Source organism: Bombina bombina, chromosome 1 (assembly GCF_027579735.1).
Source record: "Bombina bombina isolate aBomBom1 chromosome 1, aBomBom1.pri, whole genome shotgun sequence".
NCBI lineage: Eukaryota > Metazoa > Chordata > Amphibia > Anura > Bombinatoridae > Bombina > Bombina bombina.
In genome coordinates this window covers 836,650,651-836,673,437 of record NC_069499.1, presented here as the reverse complement: position 1 = coordinate 836,673,437, position 22,787 = coordinate 836,650,651, and positions in this window count along the sequence as shown.

The window sequence follows — 22,787 nt, the reverse complement described above, 5'->3', positions numbered from 1 at the left end:
CAGCTTTTTCCCGAATGCTATGGCCAATCCTCTACTGGCCCTGGTGTGTAATAGAAAGACCACATGACCTATCCATTCCCTTTGTAATTTTTGGTGCTCTGTGTCTGATAGATGCGTCTCTTGAAGCATTGCGATGTCAATACCTATTTTTCTAAGGTGGTTAAGGACTGCCTTGCGTTTAATTGGTGTGTTAAGGCCTCCCACGTTCCATGTTACTACTCTAAGTGGCATGCGTGCTAATATATGGTATGTAATATGCGAGAAGAGTCAAAAAAAAAAAAGGGGGTGAAATGCGGGTGAGGGAGGGTAGGGGAAAGGCAGAGGGCAGAGGAAGGGTAAAGGGTAGGGTCAGTACTCCTAACAAGCAGTATGAAAAGCATGTTAACAGAGCATCTCACAATACATATATCTCTATTCACAGTTCGACTGGGTGATGTGAAAACTCCTCTGTGTCTGACCTTTGAAATGACTCCCAGTAATGATCTGTCCTTTCTATCTGTCCTTTCTATATGCTATCCTGCCTGGGGCTATGAAGGAGCTTGGTGACCTGTTTAAACCCTGGAATCTTAGCTGTGTTGATGTATTCTCCTTCTCCTCTAACTGGGCAACTAAGAAGTGTAGTTGTTCTATTATACTGCTTAATATGTGGTATACCTTCCCTGATTTCGCCCTTCCTTTCAGTATCTGACTCACTGCTGATTCCCCACCAGGATAAATAGGTGAAGATTTGTGTCCGCTAATTATTCAGGGGGGCTGTGATTGTTTAGGAGCTGCGTGGCTTAAATTACTACTTGTGTGGGTATACCTAGGGTTTTCTCTCCTCTGCAGAACGAGGATATCTTCACCTTCCAGCCAGTACCCCCCCATCCCCCCCCCCCAGTCCCATTGCACTTCCATCTTAGTCAACTGTAGAACTGTGTTTCCCAATGGGTTAGCCCAGTGTGTGTGAGAAAGGTCTCTGCGAGTGTAGTTTCCTGCGCTCAAATATTCAGAGACATATAGAAAACATTTAGTAGCATGTCTAAACATGAACATTAACATATTAACCCAACCTATAGTAATCATTTTACTCTTCACAGCTGCTGTTAAATATGGCTGCCATATTCGTGGAGAACGATTTAAAACATTGTAACAAATTATAATTAAAATTAAAATCAATAATAAACCTAACAAATAGCTGTAGCACATAGTAGAATGGTACAACATTACCCTGGGGGTCTGGGATAACCCCCCTCTATACCAGTCCATCTTTGCGGCCCAGTGGCCTCCATTTTTCCCGATGCTGTGATTCAACAAGTCCTGCACAGCCATTCAGTGTCTTCAGTGGACCTTGCAAGGTGATCAACTGCTCCTAGAGCAGAGGGAGTAGGGAACAACTGTGGCATTTTCTTCATTCTGGATGTTGACCTTGTTCCGTGGCTAGATAACACTTCAAAGCCTGCGGTGAGTGGAAGAATTTAACTCCATGTGGTGTTTGCAATCTCAGCTTAGCTGGGAACAGTAAGGCCACTTGTCTTCCTTGTTCGTGCAATTGGGAGCACAGTGGAGCAAATTCTTTTCTCTGCTTGGTATCTTCCATGGAGTAGTCTTGAAAAAGAAGAAGTTTTGGTTTTGAACCTTCATAAAGGATTTCTTTGCGAGCCCGATAGGCCCTCAGGATTTTAATTTTTTCCTGGAAGTTTAGGCATTTAAATATGACCTGCCTTGGCTTGTCTTTTTCTTGATCTAGACCTCTCTCCGGGCCTATGCGGTGCGCCCTTTCTACATCAATTGGTAGAACATCAGGGTGGATGCTTAGGAGTTTAGGGAAGGTCAGTGCTGTAAATTCTAAGAGGCCCTTGCCTTTGATAGATTCTGGGACACCTACTAACCGTAGGTTGTTGTGCCGACTCCTGTTTTCCAGGTCGCCTACGCGTTCCTGAAATATTTGCGTTTTCTTTACTAGTTGTTTAATGGTTGCATCCACTGTCACCTGCCTGTCCTCCACATCTGAAATGCGAGTTTCAGCTGCGTTTATTCTGGAAGCAAATTGGCGCACCTCGCATGTAAGTGTATCTACTCCTGTTTGTAGAGAGTCCATTTTGGGGAGAAAGAATGATTTCAGTTCTTGTAGCAAGGCATTATGGTCTAGTCCCATGGAAGCCCCTTGGTCCATCAAATCCGAATTTTCTGCATGTATCTCTGCAGGATGTTTTTGCTGCTTTTTGTTTTCGGCATTCTTTGCCCTGTGTGACATGTCTGCAGTTGCAGATGTGGAGAGCTTGTAAAAAAATGTATCCACTTTCATGGAAATTTAGGAATTTTGTTGCTTTAGAGTCCCCCTTTGAGTACTTATCTGCAGGTTTAAAATGTAATGTATTATGGTTCCTATGAAGGTAGTTAAGTGGCTGAATTTTGTCAGGAATATAATACAAAGAAACCACTCTATTGAGGAAAATGTGGGGTGAACTTGTTACTCAGGTGGATATTGTATTGGATCTTATTATATTTTTAATGCACTTTGAGACTGTGGTGTCCTTACTCTAAATCAGGATTCAATGTCTCTCTAGTTGATGTTTTCTTTTTATAGGAGAAGATAAAAAAGTGTCTCAGCATAAGTTCCTTTATGTGTGATAGGCCTCAATAACGCACCTTACCAACAGCCCTCAGCGTCCCAAGTATACCGTGGACTGTCACCACAGCGGTCAGAGGTCCTTTTCTATGCTGATTTCTAGGCTTGTCTGTTTCTGGTGCAGGGGGATGGTGGCGTGTGGTTTATTCAGCTATGAGCATTAGACTTCTGCCACGTGGGTGCCGTTACCCCGAGCCACTCTGTTTGGGTTGCAGTATGAGTTTATATTATTAGGGGTCTCTTTGCTGTGTCTGTTAGTGCGTTCTCACTAGCTTTTAGTCCCCAGCCCCTCTGGCTGTCTCCTATGTGTTGCGGATAGTTCTGTATATATTATTTAAACTGTCTCTCTGCAGGCCTCCTGATCGCTCCACCTGCTGGTTTAAGCTCTCCTCTATATTTGAAATACCTCCCGTTCTATCCCTGAGGCTGGTTCTTAATATGTCCCCTCTAGAGGTCTGCTCCGTGATTACCTGGTCGAGTGGGGATGAGCCTTCAGGCGTAACTGTCACTCTGTGTCCCGATGTGGTGGGGGTTGAGCCAATATGGTGGTGCGCTAAAGTGTGGCGCTTTTTCTTTCCTTGACTCCCGGTCGCTAGATACGCTGGAACGATCCTCACACTGTTAGCACAGGTCGGCGAAGCTTCCTACAACCCGACAAAACTTTAGAATGTGGGGCTAGGCAGGTAATAAAGAATTTTAGCTTAATCCGCAATTTTGGGATACGGAGCTCTGTATAGATGCGGCTGCCTGGTGAGCCCGCCTAACGGAAGTCCAAACACACAGATTTTTATAACAAAGTTTGGCTCCAAAGTTTACTTCCTGTTACAAATTACTCCATCTAGTGGCTAAAATCAGACATCACATCTCATAAATCTTATATTGTCATATTGTAAAATGGGAAATTTCCTCCAAAACCCCCAAATTATCATACTCTGAGTGTAGGTATCAATTTAAAATGTTATCAGACAAAAGCACAGTGATTTTCAGACAATTATAAGAAAATTATAAGAAAAAAAATCTGCTAAAAAACTCCAACATATCTTATTTTTAAGTATATACATCAATTCAGGATACAACCTGGTACAGACTTGGCAATCTGTACAGAGAAATTAGTATATAAGATGTTTTAAAGGGACAGTGCACTGGAAAATTATTTTACAAAAATAAAGTTCAATCAAACTTCCTATTGAGTCCTTTTGGAACTAAAGTATCAAATGTATTTATCCAAAACATTTCCCTTTTCTTTAAAATTTTCTCCATGTCTCATCCCCTCCTTGGCCTATGTATCCTTTACATTACTTGAAACCTAAGTTGGCTGATGTTATGGCCCATTTTAAGGAAATGAGAGGATACAGGAGCATCCTTGTTCTTACACCTAATATTGGATTTGTGTTGGTTAATCTTGTCTCTAATCTAACTCCTTCTTGTTTCGCCAATATATACAAGTCCACACTGACATTTAATTAAGTCAATTACAAAGTCTAATCTACAAGTTAAATATTCTTGGATCTTTTATTTAGTTTCTAATAAAGGATGATAGAAATAACTGCCTTTTATCATAGAATTACAGTTTACACATGACAAGTACGGAAATCACCTCATCTTGGGTGTACTTTCTTAGGTGTACCTATAAAAGATATTGGGTGTACTTATAAAAGACATACAAGCCTCACCTGTTATAAAAATAAATAAATAATAATGTTAAAAGTAAAATAAAATAATAATAAAAAAATTACCAAATTTTCTGACCTTAGCTGCACAGCCTCTCCCTGGGCAACAACTTAGAAGGCGCAGTATGGAGCACCCGGCCACTGCCTGTTAGGTCAGGAGTCACATTTCATCCATAAGCCAATTAGGAAAAAGCCCCAAGTGAGGCAGCTCTTATATCTGACAATCTGTGCTGTGAGCAGGAACTAATAGAAGAGGGATATCTCAGCGGGAGACATATAGTGCTGCAACTGCCTTTCTACTTTAAATTTTGCACAGCAATTTTTGTTCTCTGGGCAATGTCTTCAGCATCAGCGTCTTATACATTGTATGTAAAACTGTTAAAGTTGAAAAGCTTGTACTATTTGATTACATTTAAATAAAGCTCTTTAAAAAAAAAATCTAAATCATAATACATGACTAAAAACTAATGTTAGAAGTATATGCAAGTGTTAGGGGTTCACCCTGATTTCAACAGTTATTTGCTGCTTTTTATCTTGGCTGCCATTTTGACTCACCTTTCTTTTCTCCTTGCCTGTAGCAGAGTGTGTAATGCTGCTCACTACTCCCAGGCTCCCTCTTATGGGCAAACTGGATAACATCATCAGAGAGAGACAGGTTGCAGTCCCAGAATGATGATGTCGTCACTCCGTATTTAACTGCCTCAGTCCTGTTTGCCATTGTCCTTGGATTATAGGGGCCTTAATCATCTTACAATTAAAAAAAAACATAATTTATGTAAGAACTTACTGTCAGGGTGCCAGGAATCAGACTGAGATGAGAAGTGCAAAAATAATCACACCTTTATTAATATCAAAAGGTAATAAAAAGTCAACAAGTCAAATAACAAGCCAGGAGTAAAAACCAGAGCTGCTAGTCAGTCGAGCCGAGTAAGGATCCAAAGTGAATAGTCAGACAAGCCGGAATCAGGAACAAGGAAAACAGCAGAGTCAGGAACAAGCCAGGGATCAGGAACCAGGAAGGACATCAAGCAGCCAGGTAATAAACAGGAACTTAAAAATAGAGAAAAGGCAGCACCAGCATTAAATTAAAAAAAACTCACTTTATTCTCTTACAGGCAAAACAAGTGTGACATGGAAAGAACGTCTGACGCGTTTCACGCCCCCTAGTGGCGTTTCATCAGAGACTACAGGTGTTCCTGAACATGGCCCTCTTATACTGGGACATATTAATTGCATATTTAACCCCTTAATGTGAAACAAACAAACATTAAAAGTATATGTATTTAACATAAAATATGCTACAGTGTACATTATCCAATATACATTAAAACTGAATCAAAGTAGAAAGAACAATTGTTGTATTTTATTTTATTTGCAGAGCCACTTTGGAAAATGACCTTTAATCATGATGGTATCTGAGTAATTAATTATTTCTCGTGTCCCCTATTCATAACTTCTGGGGAATTATATTTAATACGTTTTTATAGATGTTATTATAAATATTATGGTATATACAATATGGATCCACAACAGACATGAACTATTTTTGATACTAAGATATATCTAGATAATTTTTGTATTAAACTGTATTTTTTAGTAGGATTTTTTTTTTAAAAATATATATATATAACTCTTCACATATGGAACCAAAGGGTACTTGTCACATTGCTACATGTTTCCTTCTTATAGTATCCTTTATCTTTTGTTTTATTGTCTTTTATTTTATTTTATCTGGCTATAGTAAGACTATCCTCATACAAGATGCTAGCTTTTTAATAGCTTTTTTAGGACTTTTTTTAATAATTATATGAAGTAGCTTATGTCCCATTCAAGGTTTAGGCCATCAGGAATTCTGGTTTTAAGTTGGTAAATCCAATATAACTCCTTCCTGTCCAAAATTTTGTACCTATTCCCACCTCTGAAAGGGACCTTTGCCACATCAATAATTTTAACCCTAAAATTTTCTTCATTAGTAAAATGAAATAGGTTAAAGTGCCTTGCCACTGTGGAGTCTTTACAATAGTTTTTGATATCATTAGCATGTTCTCTTACTCTCACATTGACCTCCCTCGTCGTTTTTCCTACATATTGGATTTTGCAAAACTTGCATTCCAACAAATACACTGCGAATTTAGTTTTGCAGTTGGCATAAAATGAAATGTTGTACTCCTGTCCATCTACTGTAGACCTAAATGTAGTAGCCCTTTCCATAATATCACATGTCAAACATGTTCTTGCTCCACATTTGAAGCAGCCAGATTTCTTTAGCCAATTCTCTCCCCTATTAATAACATTACTCGTAACCATACTGGGAGCTAGCTTAGTGGCCAAAGTTACAGGCTTTTTGGACACAAATCTGCAGTTAGAAACATAATTTTGCAGAATATTATCACCACTTAATATAGACAAATTTTTCTTCAATATTCCAACTATATCAGAAAACTGATTGGTGTATTCTGTTGTAAAAACAATGCTGTTATCGAACTGCAGAGAAGAGTCTTTACTTCCCATAGTTAAGGTCTTCATTTTCAATACTCCTACATCATGTTTGGTCTTTTCCAATTTAATTGGATCATAACCTCTGGCTGTCAATCTCTCAGTGAGTTCATCTGCCTGCTGGGAATATATTTGATCATCATTAGTATTCCTTCGCAGCCTGATGTATTGTCCCCTCGGAATTGCTTTAAATTTTGGACAGGAAGGAGTTATATTGGATTTACCAACTTAAAACCAGAATTCCTGATGGCCTAAACCTTGAATGGGACATAAGCTACTTCATATAATTATTAAAAAAGTCCTAAAAAAGCTATTAAAAAGCTAGCATCTTGTATGAGGATAGTCTTACTATAGCCAGATAAAATAAAATAAAAGACAATAAAACAAAAGATAAAGGATACTATAAGAAGGAAACATGTAGCAATGTGACAAGTACCCTTTGGTTCCATATGTGAAGAGTTATATATATATATATATTTTTTTTAAAAAAAAATCCTACTAAAAAATACAGTTTAATACAAAAATTATCTAGATATATCTTAGTATCAAAAATAGTTCATGTCTGTTGTGGATCCATATTGTATATACCATAATATTTATAATAACATCTATAAAAACGTATTAAATATAATTCCCCAGAAGTTATGAATAGGGGACACGAGAAATAATTAATTACTCAGATACCATCATGATTAAAGGTCATTTTCCAAAGTGGCTCTGCAAATAAAATAAAATACAACAATTGTTCTTTCTACTTTGATTCAGTTTTAATGTATATTGGATAATGTACACTGTAGCATATTTTATGTTAAATACATATACTTTTAATGTTTGTTTGTTTCACATTAAGGGGTTAAATATGCAATTAATATGTCCCAGTATAAGAGGGCCATGTTCAGGAACACCTGTAGTCTCTGATGAAACGCCACTAGGGGGCGTGAAACGCGTCAGACGTTCTTTCCATGTCACACTTGTTTTGCCTGTAAGAGAATAAAGTGAATTTTTTTGAATTTAATGCTGGTGCTGCCTTTTCTCTATTTTTTATGCTGCATTGTGGCAATTGATTCATTGCCAATCCTAGGCACTGCACCCAGTCACCGCATGACCTTCGTGTTTAACTTTGCCATTATCACGGCGGCGTCTGTGACGTCATCACCCTGAGCCACAGTTCGGACCGGCATGGGAGTTTGGAGCGGCCGCTTGCCTTATACCTCCAATAAACAGGAACTCTCACAAACAGGTCTGAGACAACGCAAAGGCAAAGCATACTAAACAGAGGCCCTTTAAATAATAAGTGATGACATACCAATTCTGAGACTGCATACTGTCTCACACTGATGATGCACACCAGTCTGGTCATAAAAGGAAGTGCAGGAAATGAGCAGCATCCCCCACAATGCACCATAGTCAGCAAGAGAGGTAAGTAAAATGGCTGCCAGTGGCACATGGCAAACAAAACAGGGAAAAAAAACCCTGACAGTACCCTCCCCTCAACGACCCCTCCCCCGCAGGAGGACAAAAGGCTTATTGGGGAAATGGGCATGGAAGGCATGGAGGAGGGCGGGAGCATGAACATCAGAGGAGGGAACCCAAGAACGCTCCTCCGGACCATAGCCCCTTCTGTGAACCAAACACTGTACACGGCCCCTGGACATACGAGAGTCAATAATGCTGCTGACCTCATACTCCTCATGGTTGTCAACAAAGATAGGACAGGGATGAGTCAACACAGTGGTAAACCGATTACAAACCAATGGTTCAAGAGGGAGACATGAAAAATATTGGAGATGCGCATAGCAGGAGGAAGGTCAAGAGCATAGGCCACAGGATTAACCCGTCGGAGTACTGTATTTGCAAAGGACCAACATAACGGGGAGCCAATTTATTGGAAGGCACACAAAGGTTCAAGTTGCAGGAGGACAGCCAAACTCTCTCACCAACCTGGTAGGAAGGTGCGGGCAGATGCCTACGATCAGCCTGGAACTTTGGCGCTGCATAGAACGATGAAGGCAGTCCTGAATCTGCACCCACGTGGAGCGGAGTTGCCGGAGATGCTCGTCCAAAGCCGGAATACCCTGAGACATGAATGAATCGGGCAACAAGGATGGTTGAAACCCATAATTCGCCATGAACGGGGATAACTTGGAGGAAACATTAATAGCACTATTACGAGCAAACTCTGCCCAAGGTAACAGTTCAGACCAATTGTTGTGGTGATCTGAGACATAGCAATGGAGGAACTGTTCCAGAGTTTGATTAGACCTTTCCGCAGCCCCATTGGATTGAAGGTGATATGCCGAGGAGAAGGAAAGCTGGATCCCCATTTGAGCACAAAAGGAACGCCAAAATCTGGAGACAAACTGGCTACCCCCGGTCCGACACTATCTCCTTGGGTAACCCATGTAAACGGAAGACCTCTCGGGCAAAAATTGACGCAAGCTCCTGAGCGGTAGGAAGCAATGTGACATTTTAGAAAAACGGTCAACCACCATAAGGATAACAGTATTGCCATTGGAAACAGGGAGCTCGACAATGAAGTCCATGGAAAGATGTGTCCAAGGATGCTCACCATTAGCAATAGGTTGAAGAAGAACCACAGGAAGATGTCGAGGAGTCTTATTCTGTGCACAAACTGAGCAGGAGGCAACATACGCAGCAACATCAGAACGAAGACCTGGCTACCAGAATTGTCGAGTGACAGACCAAATCATTTGGTTCTTGCCTGGGTGACCTGCAGCTTTAGGATAGTGGTAAGTGTGCAAAAGTTTAGTTCGAAGATTCTCAGGAACAAAACACTAGGTTTCTCAGGAGGTGCATTGGTTTGTGCAGCCAGAATCTCCTCCCCCAAGGGAGAAGTCAAATTAGTACGTATGGTAGCTAAAATATGGTCAGGAAATATAACAGGAGTAGGTAAAGACTCTTCCTTGGACAGAGGCAAAAATTGTCGAGAGAGGGCATCAGCCTTAACATTCTTACTACCAGGCAGGTAGGAGACCACATAATTAAACCAAGACAAAAATAGCGCCCATCTGGCCTGTCAGGGCAACAAACATTTTGCTTCAGATAGATAAGTTAAATTCTTGTGGTCAGTAAGAATGAGCACTGGCATGCTAGTACCCTCGAGAAGATACCTCCATTCCTTGAGTGCCAAAATTATGGCCAGTAGTTCATAATTGCACTTCGCTGGAGACCACACGGAAGCAAGGAACCATCAGGCGTAGGACGTTGAGACAAGAGGGCATCTACTCCAGTCTCAGACGCATCGACCTCAAGAACGAGAGGCAGGACAGGGTTAGGATGAGCCAGAACTGGAGTAGCAGCAAAGGCAGTCTTAAAACTATCAAAGGCCTTAATGGCAGTAGGTGACCAATGGAGTGGATCATTCTCTTTACGGGTCATGTCTGTGATAGGTTTGACCGAGGAAGAAAAGTTTTTAATAAACTTTCTATAGTAATTGGCGAACCCCAAAAAACGTTGAATAGACCGAAGACCAACTGGGCGAGGCCACTGCAGAACTGCAGAAAACTTGTCAGGATCAATGGAAAACCCTGCAAAAGAGATAACATAACCTAGGAAGGTTACTTGAGTCTGATGGAACTCACATTTCTCGAGTTTACAAAACAGGCCGTTCTCACGTAGTCTCTGAAGAACCTGTGTAACATCAGAATGATGAGCCTCAAGTGTGGGTGAGTGTATGAGGATGTTGTCTAAGTACACCACAACACACTGTTGCAACATATCTCGTAGGACATCATTAATAAATTCCTGAAAAACAGCAGGAGCATTACATAGGCCAAAGGGCATTACAAGATACTCATAATGCCCACTACTGGTGTTAAATGCTGTTTTCCATTCATGGCCCTCCTTAATCCTAACGAGATTGTATGCTCCTCTCAAATCAAGTTTAGTAAAGACCGTAGCTCCCTTGAGGCGGTCAAAGAGTTCCGTAATGAGCGGAATAGGGTAAGAATTCTTAATGGAAAGACGATTAAGACCCCTATAATCGATGCATGGTCTTAACTCGCCACCCTTTTTCTTCACAAAGAAGAATCCAGCCCCGGCAGTAGAGCAGGATTTGCAGATGATCCCCTGCGACAGAGCATTGGCAACATACTCCTCCATAGCACAATTCTCTGCAACAGACAGAGGGTACACCCGGCCCGAGGAGGAATGGCTCCGGGTTGCAGGTCTATGGCACAATCATAAAACCAGTCCTCACAACGTACTGGCACACACCTTGTCAAAAACATCTATGATCTCTTGGTACTCCTATGGCAATTGAGATACTGAAAAAGTGCACAAGACTTTAACTGGTTTCCGAAGTCAAGTAGAAATACATTGCGGGGACCGCAACAAAATTTCGGACTTGCGCCAGTCGAGACTGGGATTGTGCTTTTGGAGCCAGGGATAACCCAGAACAACCGGAAAATGCAGAGAGTTTATCACCTGGAACTGGAGGGTTTCAAAATGGAAAGCCCACACAGCCATGGACAAGTTTCGTGAGTAACGAGTGCAGGCTGAAGGGGCCTGCCATCAATGGCCTTAATAGCAAACGGAACGGACCAAGGCAAAACAGGAATGGAGTGCTTTGATACAAAAGCACTGTCAATGAAATAGCCTGCAGCACCGGAGTCAACAAGAGCCTGAGTGACTATGGAGGAGTCCACCCAGGAAAGGACAACCGTGACCAAAGGTTTCTCCTTAAGCGGTTCCGGGGACAAGGATAAACCACCCAATGTCTGCCCCCGACAGGACCTTAGGTGTGAGCGTTTCCTGGCCATGTAGGACAAGACTTCAAAAGGTGGCCCTGTAACCCACAATAGAGGCAGAGCCCCTCCCTCCTCCTAAAGGCCCTCTCTGCCCCGGAGAGACGTGTGAATCCCAACTGCATTGGCTCAGCAGTAGCTGGTGACTCGGGACCAGGAGGCATGGGAGGAGAGGGAGGCATGGGTGGGAACAAACATGTAGGAGACAATGGAACAGGAGGCTTCCACAAGCGCTCCTTGAAAGAGGGCCTCTCTCTGAGTCTGATGTCAATTAGGATCAAAAAAGACTCCAATGCCTCGAGATCCTCTGGTAAATCTCTGGCAGCAACTTCATCTTTAATCGCATCAGAGAGCCCATGAAAGAAGGTGGCAACAAGGGCTTTATTGTTCCAACCTACCTCTGCGGCAAGCGTACGGAACTCAATAGCATACTGAGCAACAGATCTTGTACCTTGCTGAATGGACATGAGTCGTTTAGCAGCAGAGGAGGAGCGAGCCGGAACATCAAATACTCTTCGAAAGGATTCCACAAATTCAGGGTTATTTGAAATCACAGGTTTATTAGTCTCCCACAAGGGATTAGCCCAGGCAAGAGCTGTGTCAGAGAGTAACGAGATGAGAAATCCAACCTTAGCTCTGTCAGAGGGAAACGCCTGAGGTAACATCTCAAAGTAAATGCCCACCTGGTTCAAAAACCCTCTGCACTGAATAGGATCACCTCCATATCGCTGAGGTAGAGGTGCAGAACCGGACATGCTCCTGGTCCAAATATGCAGTGTGAGTCAGCAGGGTTTGCAGGGCTAGTGCAAATTGATCCAAGCGGTGATCCTGTACATCCATCCTGGAAATGATGGCAGGTAAAGGTGGATTATTAGCACCATCAGGATTCATGGCCTTTGCGTAATGTCAGGGTGCCAGGAATCAGACTGAGACGAGAAGTGCAAAAATAATCACACCTTTATTAAAAGCAAAAAATAATAAAAAATCCACAAGTCAAATAACAAACCAGGAGTAAAAACCAGAGCTGGTAGTCAGACGAGCCGAGTCAGGAGCCAAAGCGAATAGTCAGACGAGCCGGAATCAGGAACAAGGAAAACAGCAGAGTCAGGAACAAGCCAGGGATCCGGAACCAAGAAGGACGTCAGGGAGCCAGGTAATACACAGGAACTCTCACAAACAGGTCTGAGACAACGCAAAGGCAAAGCATTCTGAACAGAGGCCCTTTAAATAATAAGTGATGACATCACAATTCTGAGACTCCTACCAGGAGGAGGCAAAGTTTCCCAAACCTCAAATGCCTATAAATACCCTGCCCACCTCACACATATCTCAGTTTAACGTATAGCCAAGTGGTGAAGTGTTGTGATGAGTAAATGCTAAAAATGAGGAGCAGGAAAAAAGATAGACAAAATGGGTGGGGAACAGCACAAAGTTTTTCCTCCCTTCCGTATGTGGACCGCAGCATACACCTCTCTTGTAAACCACCACAGTGTTGAAATATGTATGTATAATCTCAAAAAGTTCACAGCATTACTAAGCACATATAGGACTCACTTGCCACATTTGCCTGGTGCTCGGTCCTGGGGGAGGTATCTCCAGACTGCTTCCTGCAGGGATCCGGCTCTGCCGCCCGCTCCCCTCCTCAAGCCACCCGCTACCTATGGTTGCGTCCGTAAGCTCGTGCCTGTGTCCTGTCGAACGTGTGATGTCACGTCCCTGTCACAGCTCTGAAATCCGTCTGTGGTGGTCCAAGGGGTACAGGTAGAGCAAACACACCGGAGACTCCTTGCTGGTTCAGTACAACTGTAAAAAGAAGAAGGAATCAGGAGTTCCGGTATCTTGTTAAATCACAATCCAAAACTTTATTGGGATAAAACAAGTTGGAACAGCACTTCAGTTACAGTTCTCAGAGCTGCAGCACGGGATGGTGGTCACTACTGCTGACGCGTTTTGGCTCTCCCCGCCATAGTCATAGCATAGTTATTGACCATCACCCTGTGTTTAAAAAGGCAAAGATCACTTCCCATTGGTTAAAACAAAAACACACCCACTTTGCTGCATATACACGTATTGACTCAATACATTAATTCAAGTCATTATAGTAACTTCTGTCATGTACTAAAATGAGCAACTACTTAGATTTAATTCAATTTAATTTGTTTTACCTTACAAACCTGTATATGCAGCAAAGTGGGTGTGTTTTTGTTTTAACCAATGGGAAGTGATCTTTTCCTTTTTAAACACAGGGTGATGGTCACTAACTATGCTATGACTATGGCGGGGAGAGACGAAATGCGTCAGAAGTAGCGACCACCATCCCGTGCTGCAGCTCTGAGAACTGTAACTGAAGTGCTGTTGCAACTTGTTTTAACCCAATAAAGTTTTGGATTGTGATTTAACAAGATACCGGAACTCCTGATTCCTTCTTCTTTTTACAATTGTACTGAACCAGCAAGGAGTCTCCGGTGTGTTTGCTCTACCTGTACCCCTTGGACCACCACAGATGGATTTCGGAGCTGTGACAGGGACGTGACGTCACACGCTCGACAGGACACAAGCACGAGCTTAAAAAGGAAATCCCTGTAGTTAAACCAAAAGCAAAATCAATCCTGGTTCAGCCACCTCCCTCTTATCAGGACAATGAGATAGCGGGACAAAGAAAATAGTGACATTGAGAAGGTTTTTTGTTTGGGCCCAGTTGGTCAGGAAGGGGGGGGGGCAAGCACATTAAACAAACAGGACCCCCAAACACCAACACCAAACCAGGGAACATCAGACCCAACCAGATCCAACAGATACCCTCAGAGGAGTCAGAGAAGGGGTTATTATACAAAGTGTGATAATGTTATCAATATTTCTGATCACACACTCACAGACATAGAAATAAAAGTTTTAAATAAAGGTCTTAACTTTGTTCCCACCTCTAACTTTAATTTGTTCTCAACACTACTTGATGTAAATAAATTAATTAGAATTTTGACACTAAAGAAACACTTAAAACATGACATGCAAGACACTGAAGTTGACAGAGTCAATGTTCCTATCAGACCTAACCTTACTTTCAATGAAGATTGTGATGTGGTAGCCTTGGAGGAGTTGCATGCTCAAGGAGCAGTGGGGTCCTCTGATACTCCTATATTACCCAGATTTAAGGGCAATTCTACGTTTTACCCCATACAGAGCAGGGGTCATATTTTGGAAATTTTCCAAAAAAGAGTAGAGGATGACCTCTCTGCACTTGCATCTAAAAACAGTTCTCAAAAGAAAAAAGCGAATTTATCACTAAAAGAAAGAGAAGCCCTGACAGGGCTACAAAACAATGAAAATCTGGTCATCAGAGCCGCAGACAAAGGCGGCTCTATAGTAGTAATGAATAAAAGCCAGTTCATTACTGAGGCCAAGAGAAAGCTTATGGATGAAAAACAATACATCCTATTAAAGAAAGATCCTACAGATGAATTCAAATATGAATTGGAACATCTATTGGATGAAGGTAGAGAGATAGGGATGTTTGATGATGATACTTATAATTATTTACAAGTCAAGTTTCCTATCAGACCCACGTTGTCATGACTTACACCTGTGCCTTTAAGGATACCTGACACCAGTTGCCATCCGTATAAAATCCCCACCCTCAGTTCATTCATTGCTTAGTAATTTTTGACTATATCAGTCATCTACCTTAGCCTCTCTTGGAAGAATTATTACAAGCCTTTGGACCGTTGCTACAAGAAGTCTAAACTTTGTTGCAAATACCTAATGTGACTAAGTTTTTTCAGCTCATTTCAATTTTGTTCTCGGAACAATCAGTCTCCAGCTTTCACGCTACTGACAGCTTCACAAGCTAATCACGCTGTCTACTGCAGCTGTCTGCATTACCTTCGGAGCCGGATTTAGCAGTGACGTCACCCGCCTTCTCAGCTGTTCACCTCTTACCATCTGGAAGCCGCAGCTAACGCTTGTTCCACGCGCTCTCCTAGCGTGTTCCAGACTCGATCCTCTACTCCTCCAGCTTATTGCTAAGACTTCCGAATGCAGTAAAAGTAAACCTTTACCTCCGGTATCGATATCTTAGCAGCCTTGACTCTGGACTCTCTCTCTCTGGTACAGTTACCCAAATTGGTTTAATTTATATTTGCCTGTTAATATCCAAACTTTCTGCTTAAACCACATTTTATATGTCTATACATTGTATCGTATAAAATTTATCACAAGGTTTTTATTTATAACATAACCTGCCAAACTTGTTGCCACCTATTGGCTATAGGTTATGATTATGATAAGTTAACCTAACAGTAAGGGTAGGATCGTTGCCTTAATAAATGAAACCATTTTCATTTAACTCCAATTCCTTCCTAAGTCAACAATTCTTCCACACTCCTTTAACTTTTAAAGTGATACTATTTTTATACTAAGATAACTTTTATCTACAGTTGGATTCACAATCTATTGTTATATTTCTCCCTACAGGGAAATATAGGATCTTGACTGAGACCTGACAATAATTACTAAGCCTACACAATGAATCCAGTAGATATAGTGACCCATGTTCAGACATTAACTGATAAGGTTGAGTCAATTACACAGGCACTAAACACTCTACAACATGTAAATTCAGCTCTTAAAGCCTACATAAAGGAAATTGCTGAAAAACAAAAAACTACTAATACTTTGGAACCTAATGTTAGCCTACCTGAGCATTTCCAGGGAGACAGAAAACATTTCAGGGAATTCAAGAATGCTTGTTATTTACTTTTCTCACTAAAACCTCTCACATACCCCACAGATCAAGTTAAGGTTCTTACAACTATCTCTTATCTCAGGGGGGAACCTCGCATATGGGCCAACACATTTTTGGAAACAAATGATCCAATACTACATTCCTTAGAATCTTTTTTTAATGCTATGTCACAATTGTATGATGATCCCTATAAGCAGCTCACAGCTGAAAATGGTATGAGAGCATTAAAACAACTCAAAAAGCCTGTAGAGGATTATATAACTGAGTTTAAAAAATGTTCTAAGGACAGTGGTTGGAATGATTTATCGTTAAAAAACCAGTTCAGGTTAGGATTATGTGATTCACTTAAAGATGAATTGGCAAGAGTTGAATTGCCAGACACCTTGGAAGGGTTAATTAATCTCTCAATTAGCCTAGATAGACGTCTTAGAGAACGTAGATCTGAACGTAGCCCCAGTGACTTTACTTTTAGACGTCCAAACCTTGCAACACCCTCCTCACAAAATACACGTAGTCAAACATTTCCCTCACCTGAGGCTATGGACATAGGATTTGTAAAAGGGCCACTTAATTTCCAAGAAAAACTAAGAAGAAGGCAAAATAACCTGTGTATGTACTGTGGATCTGCACAACACACAGTAAAGGATTGTCCAATTCTGGGACGTCAGAAAAGGGGTAAGAAAACACACATGAATACCTGTTATAATGTACAAAGTTCCACATCTACAAACTGCTCACTCACACTTATTTTGCAGTGGGAGAACCAACGAGTAACCTCCAAGGCGATCATTGACTCAGGAGCCAGCACTAATTATATGGATTTGAATTTCACGATATTGAATAAAATAAATATAAAAAAGACAAATCCAGTGTTGCTCAGAGTTATTGATGGTAGTCAAATATCATCCGGCCCTATCTCACATCACACCATTCCCATAAAAGTGTCTATAGGGGGAACTCATATTGAATATGTGTCCTTTGACGTTATTTCATCTCCCATATATCCTTTGGTTTTAGGTTACTCATGGTTAAATTTACATGATCCCACTATATCTTGGAAAACTTCCAATATTATATTTTCTTCTGATTACTGTAAAACAACCTGCATATCCAGTCATTACATTTTACAAATTGAGCATAATAACATACCCTCTGAATACTCTGAATTTTCTGATGTGTTCTGCAAGAGAGAGTCAGAAAATCTTCCTCCCCATAGGAAGTATGACTGTCCTATAGACCTGGTTCCTGGGGCTGATATACCATGTGGGCATATTTTCCCTCTCTCAAAAAATGAATTAGAGTATTTAAAAGATTACTTAGAAGAGAATCTTCGTAAGGGGTTTATAAGACCATCGACCTCTCCAGCTGGAGCTGGAATGTTCTTTGTCAAGAACAAAGATGGCACAATTAGACCCATAGTGGATTATAGAGAACTTAATCGCAGAACTGTAAAAAACAGATATCCACTACCCCTGATTCCAGAATTAATTGAAAGACTTGAGGGGGCTTCATACTTTACTAAATTAGACCTGAGAGGTGCATATAACCTCATAAGAGTAAGACAAGGAGACGAATGTCTCACTGCTTTCCGTACGCGTTACGGACTGTACGAATATACAGTGATGCCATTCGGGCTCTGTAATGCGCCCGCCACCTTTCAGTATCTAATAAATGATGTGTTTAAAGATCTGTTAGACATATATGTTGTCATTTATTTAGACGACATACTTATATACTCAAAAACTAAGTCAGACCATATAAAACATGTTCGCACTGTACTCTCTAGGTTACGTCAACACCACTTGTATGCAAAGCCGGAAAAATGTATCTTTAACTCCAATAGTATTACCTTTCTGGGTTATGTAATATCTCCTGAAGGAATAGATATGGAGAAAAATAAAATAACAGCTATCTTGGAATGGCCTACCCCTACTTCCAAGAAACATATACAGAGGTTTATGGGGTTTGCAAACTTCTATAGAAAGTTTATTAAAAATTTTGCTCATATCTCTAAACCCCTCACTAGCCTCACAAAGAATAACATCAAATTCCACTGGACCGAGGAAGCACAAAAAGCATTTGATACATTAAAACATAGATTCACTACCGCACCTATTCTGTCGTACCCTAACCCTTCATTGCAATATGTCATCGAAGTAGATGCTTCAGACTACGCTATTGGAGCAGTTCTGTCACAAAGACAGAGTTTAAAACACCCCCTACATCCTGTTGCTTTCTTTTCACGGGTCATGTCAGAATCAGAAATCAATTATGCAATAGGAGAGAAGGAACTTCTAGCCATTAAGGCCTCCTTTGAACACTGGAGGCATCTGTTAGAAGGAACCACTCTACCCATTCTAATATACACTGACCACAGGAACTTACAATACTTAAAAACAAACAGAACTCTTACAGCTCGCCAGGTCCGATGGAATCTATTCTTTAATAGATTTAACTATTTAATAACTTATAGACCTTCTAACAAAAATTTGAAAGCAGATGCACTCTCTAGAATGCCAGATAAACCTTTATCTCAAAATACTCATCACTCAATAATTCCTCATGATAACATCATAGGTCTCACAGAGGATATAACTAGTCTTTTAAAAACACATCTCATATCAGATTCTGATTTGCCTAAAACACTAGTAACATTGAGAACCAATGGTCTTTACTATCATGACAATCTTGTATATGTACCACACACCTTAAGAGAGAAAATTCTATATAGCTATCACGACACTCCTTTGGCAGGTCATCCTGGAATTTCAAAAACTATAGAATTGATTACCAGGCATTTTTGGTGGCCAAGCATGAAAACTGATATTTCTGACTACATAAGTTCTTGTAAAATTTGTACCGTCTCCAAGACACAACAACAACGTCCTACGGGGCACCTACTACCTCTACCTATACCTTCACGACCTTGGACTGATATTGCACTAGACTTTATAGTAGAATTACCTAGGTCTTCCAATTATACAACCATACTGGTTGTTGTAGATATCTTTAGCAAGATGGCACACTTCATTCCTACCACCAAATTACCAACCTCTTCAGAAACAGCTCAGCTTCTCATACATCATGTCATCAAACATCATGGGTTACCACTTAGTATAACATCAGATCGTGGAACCCAATTCACTAGCAAATTTTGGCATGAATTATGTAAAACATTGAAAATACGCCCTCTTTCCACCCTCAGACCAATGGGCAGACAGAGAGGACTAATCAATGGCTTGAACAGTTCTTACGTTGTTTCATTAACAACAAACAGGATAACTGGTCATCTCTGTTAACATATGCAGAATTTGCATACAACAACTCTGTGAATAGTACCACTAAGTTCTCACCCTTCTACATCAACTACGGGTTCCATCCAATATTTCACCAGGAAGATTTACAGGATAGTTCTTGCCCACAAGTCAATGAACTAATCAACACAATATCTGATACGTTCACTACAGTGAAAAACAATATTGCTCACTCTAAGACTTTGCATAAACTCTACTATGATAGAAAACATTTACCGTCGCCAAATTATAAAATCGGGGACAAAGTCTGGCTATCAACACATAACTTGCGGTTACCATATCCGTCCCGCAAATTGTCCTCCTTATACATTGGTCCCTATTCTATTAAAGCAATTGTGAATCAAAATGCTGTTACTCTCTCACTACCTGACAAATTCCGAATACACCCCACTTTCCATGTATCACTGTTGAAGCCTTACAAGCCTACACGGAATGACGATTCCATACCTCAGGATCCTGATATACTTCATGACGTGGACTTGGAATACGAGGTCGCTTCTATTAAAGATTCTCGTTGTAGTGGGGGAAAACTTCAGTATTTAGTACACTGGAAGGGTTATCCGGATGAGGACGATTCCTGGGAACCTGCTACAAACCTCTCTGCACCCCGTTTGGTCTCTTTGTTCCACAGAAGGAATCCTGATAGACCCAAACCGTGATCCCCGGAGTGGATCTTTAAGGGGGGAATTCTGTCATGACTTAAACCTGTGCCTTTAAGGATACCTGACACCAGTTGCCATCCGTATAAAATCCCCACCCTCAGTTCATTCATTGCTTAGTAATTTTTGACTATATCAGTCATCTACCTTAGCCTCTCTTGGAAGAATAATTACAAGCCTTTGGACCGTTGCTACAAGAAGTCTAAACTTTGTTGCAAATACCTAATGTGACTAAGTTTTTTCAGCTCATTCCAATTTTGTTCTCGGAACAATCAGTCTCCAGCTTTCACGCTACTGACAGCTTCACAAGCTAATCACGCTGTCTACTGCAGCTGTCTGCATTACCTTCGGAGCCGGATTCAGCGGTGACGTCACCCGCCTTCTCAGCTGTTCACCTCTTACCATCTGGAAGCCGCAGCTCACGCTTGTTCCACGCGCTCTCCTAGCGTGTTCCAGACTCGATCCTCTACTCCTCCAGTTTATTGCTAAGACTTCCGAATGCAGTAAAAGTAAACCTTTACCTCCGGTATCGATATCTTAGCAGCCTTGACTCCGGACTCTCTCTCTCTGGTACAGTTACCCAAATTGGTTTAATTTATATTTGCCTGTTAATATCCAAACTTTCTGCTTAAACCACATTTTATATGTCTATACATTGTATCGTATAAAATTTATCACAAGGTTTTTATTTATAACATAACCTGCCAAACTTGTTGCCACCTATTGGCTATAGGTTATGATTATGATAAGTTAACCTAACAGTAAGGGTAGGATCGTTGCCTTAATAAATGAAACCATTTTCATTTAACTCCAATTCCTTCCTAAGTCAACAATTCTTCCACACTCCTTTAACTTTTAAAGTGATACTATTTTTATACTAAGATAACTTTTATCTACAGTTGGATTCACAATCTATTGTTATATTTCTCCCTATAGGGAAATATAGGATCTTGACTGAGACCTGACACACGTTTAATCATCTACCTAAAATTCACAAACCTGGACCTGAGATTCAAGGTAGACCTATCATTAGTGGAATTGGTTCACTCACTGAAAGACTCTCACAATGGCTGGATGCAATACTCCAGCACTTTTTTGGAAGGGCTACAAAGCCATTTAACAGACACTAAACATTTGTTAGGCCTACTGAAAGATGAAGGTTGGAATGAGGATAATGTCTGGTTAACCATAGATGTAAAGTCACTCTACTCTTCCATACTACACAAAGAAGACTTAAAGCTATTAGATATTTTCTAACTAGATCAGGTCTATTTGAAGAGGAGCAATGTAGTTTTATACTACGGGTCACGAGTTCGCTACTAACTCATAACTACTTTTGATGTTAAATGTTGATATAGTAACTTCTGTCATGTACTAAAACGAGCAACTACTTAGATTTAATTCAATTTAATTCGTTTTACCTGTATATGCAGCAAAGTGGGTGTGTTTTTGTTTTAACCAATGGGAAGTGATCTTTGCCTTTTTAAACACAGGGTGATGGTCACTAACTATGCTATGACTATTGCGGGGAGAGCCGAAATGCGTCAGCAGTAGTTACCACCATCCCGTGCTGCAGCTCTGAGAACTGTAACTGAAGTGCTGTTGCAACTTGTTTTAACCCAATAAAGTTTTGGATTGTGATTTAACAAGATACCGGAACTCCTGATTCCTTCTTCTTTTTACAAAATGGGTGGGGACTCATGGACCCACCATAAAATAAATTAATTTATCAGGTAAGTTCTTATATAAATTATGTTTTCTTTCATATAGGTGGCGAGAGTCAACGAGCTGTTACGTATGGTGTATAATATCCAAGATGTGGAAGTCCATGAGTAACAAGAAAGGGAGGGATGAAATAAAAACAGTTTTTTTTACTGAGAAAAAAAAATCCAAAACCCAAAATAAAATATTTTATGACAAAAACTCAAAATATAGGCACAGTTATCAAACTAAGACAACTGTCTGAAGGACCTATCTACCAAAAAGCTGCTTCTGACACGGAAAAAACAACAAAATGGTAAAATTTTAGAAAAGTTATGCAGAGAAGACCAAGTGACCGCTTTGCAAATTTGATCAACTGAAGCCTCATTCTTGGAAACCAAAGATGAGGCAACCGATCCAGTAGAGTGTGCCGTAATACTCTAAGGAGTATGCTGACCCGCCCCCAAATAAGCTTTGAGAAGCAAAGAATTCCAATAAAGAGGGTAAAGAAATAGCCGAGACCTTCTGGCCTTTCTTAGGACCAGAAAGAAAAGCAAAGGGACTAGAAGCCTGTCTGAAAACCTTAGTAGCATCAACATAATATTTCTGTTTAATAATTTTTATTTTTTTTAATAAATGTTTTTATTGATTTTTAGACAAAGGTTATACAAAACTTTGGCAATTTACAGGTATCAGTAATCAATAAAACAAACATAAAACCAACAAATAAAATAACGAAAGTTGACAATAGTTTTCATCTTAGACACATCAGTCAATATGGGTACAAAAGTGCTGAAAGTGAAGGCACCAGAACATCACAAAAAAGAAG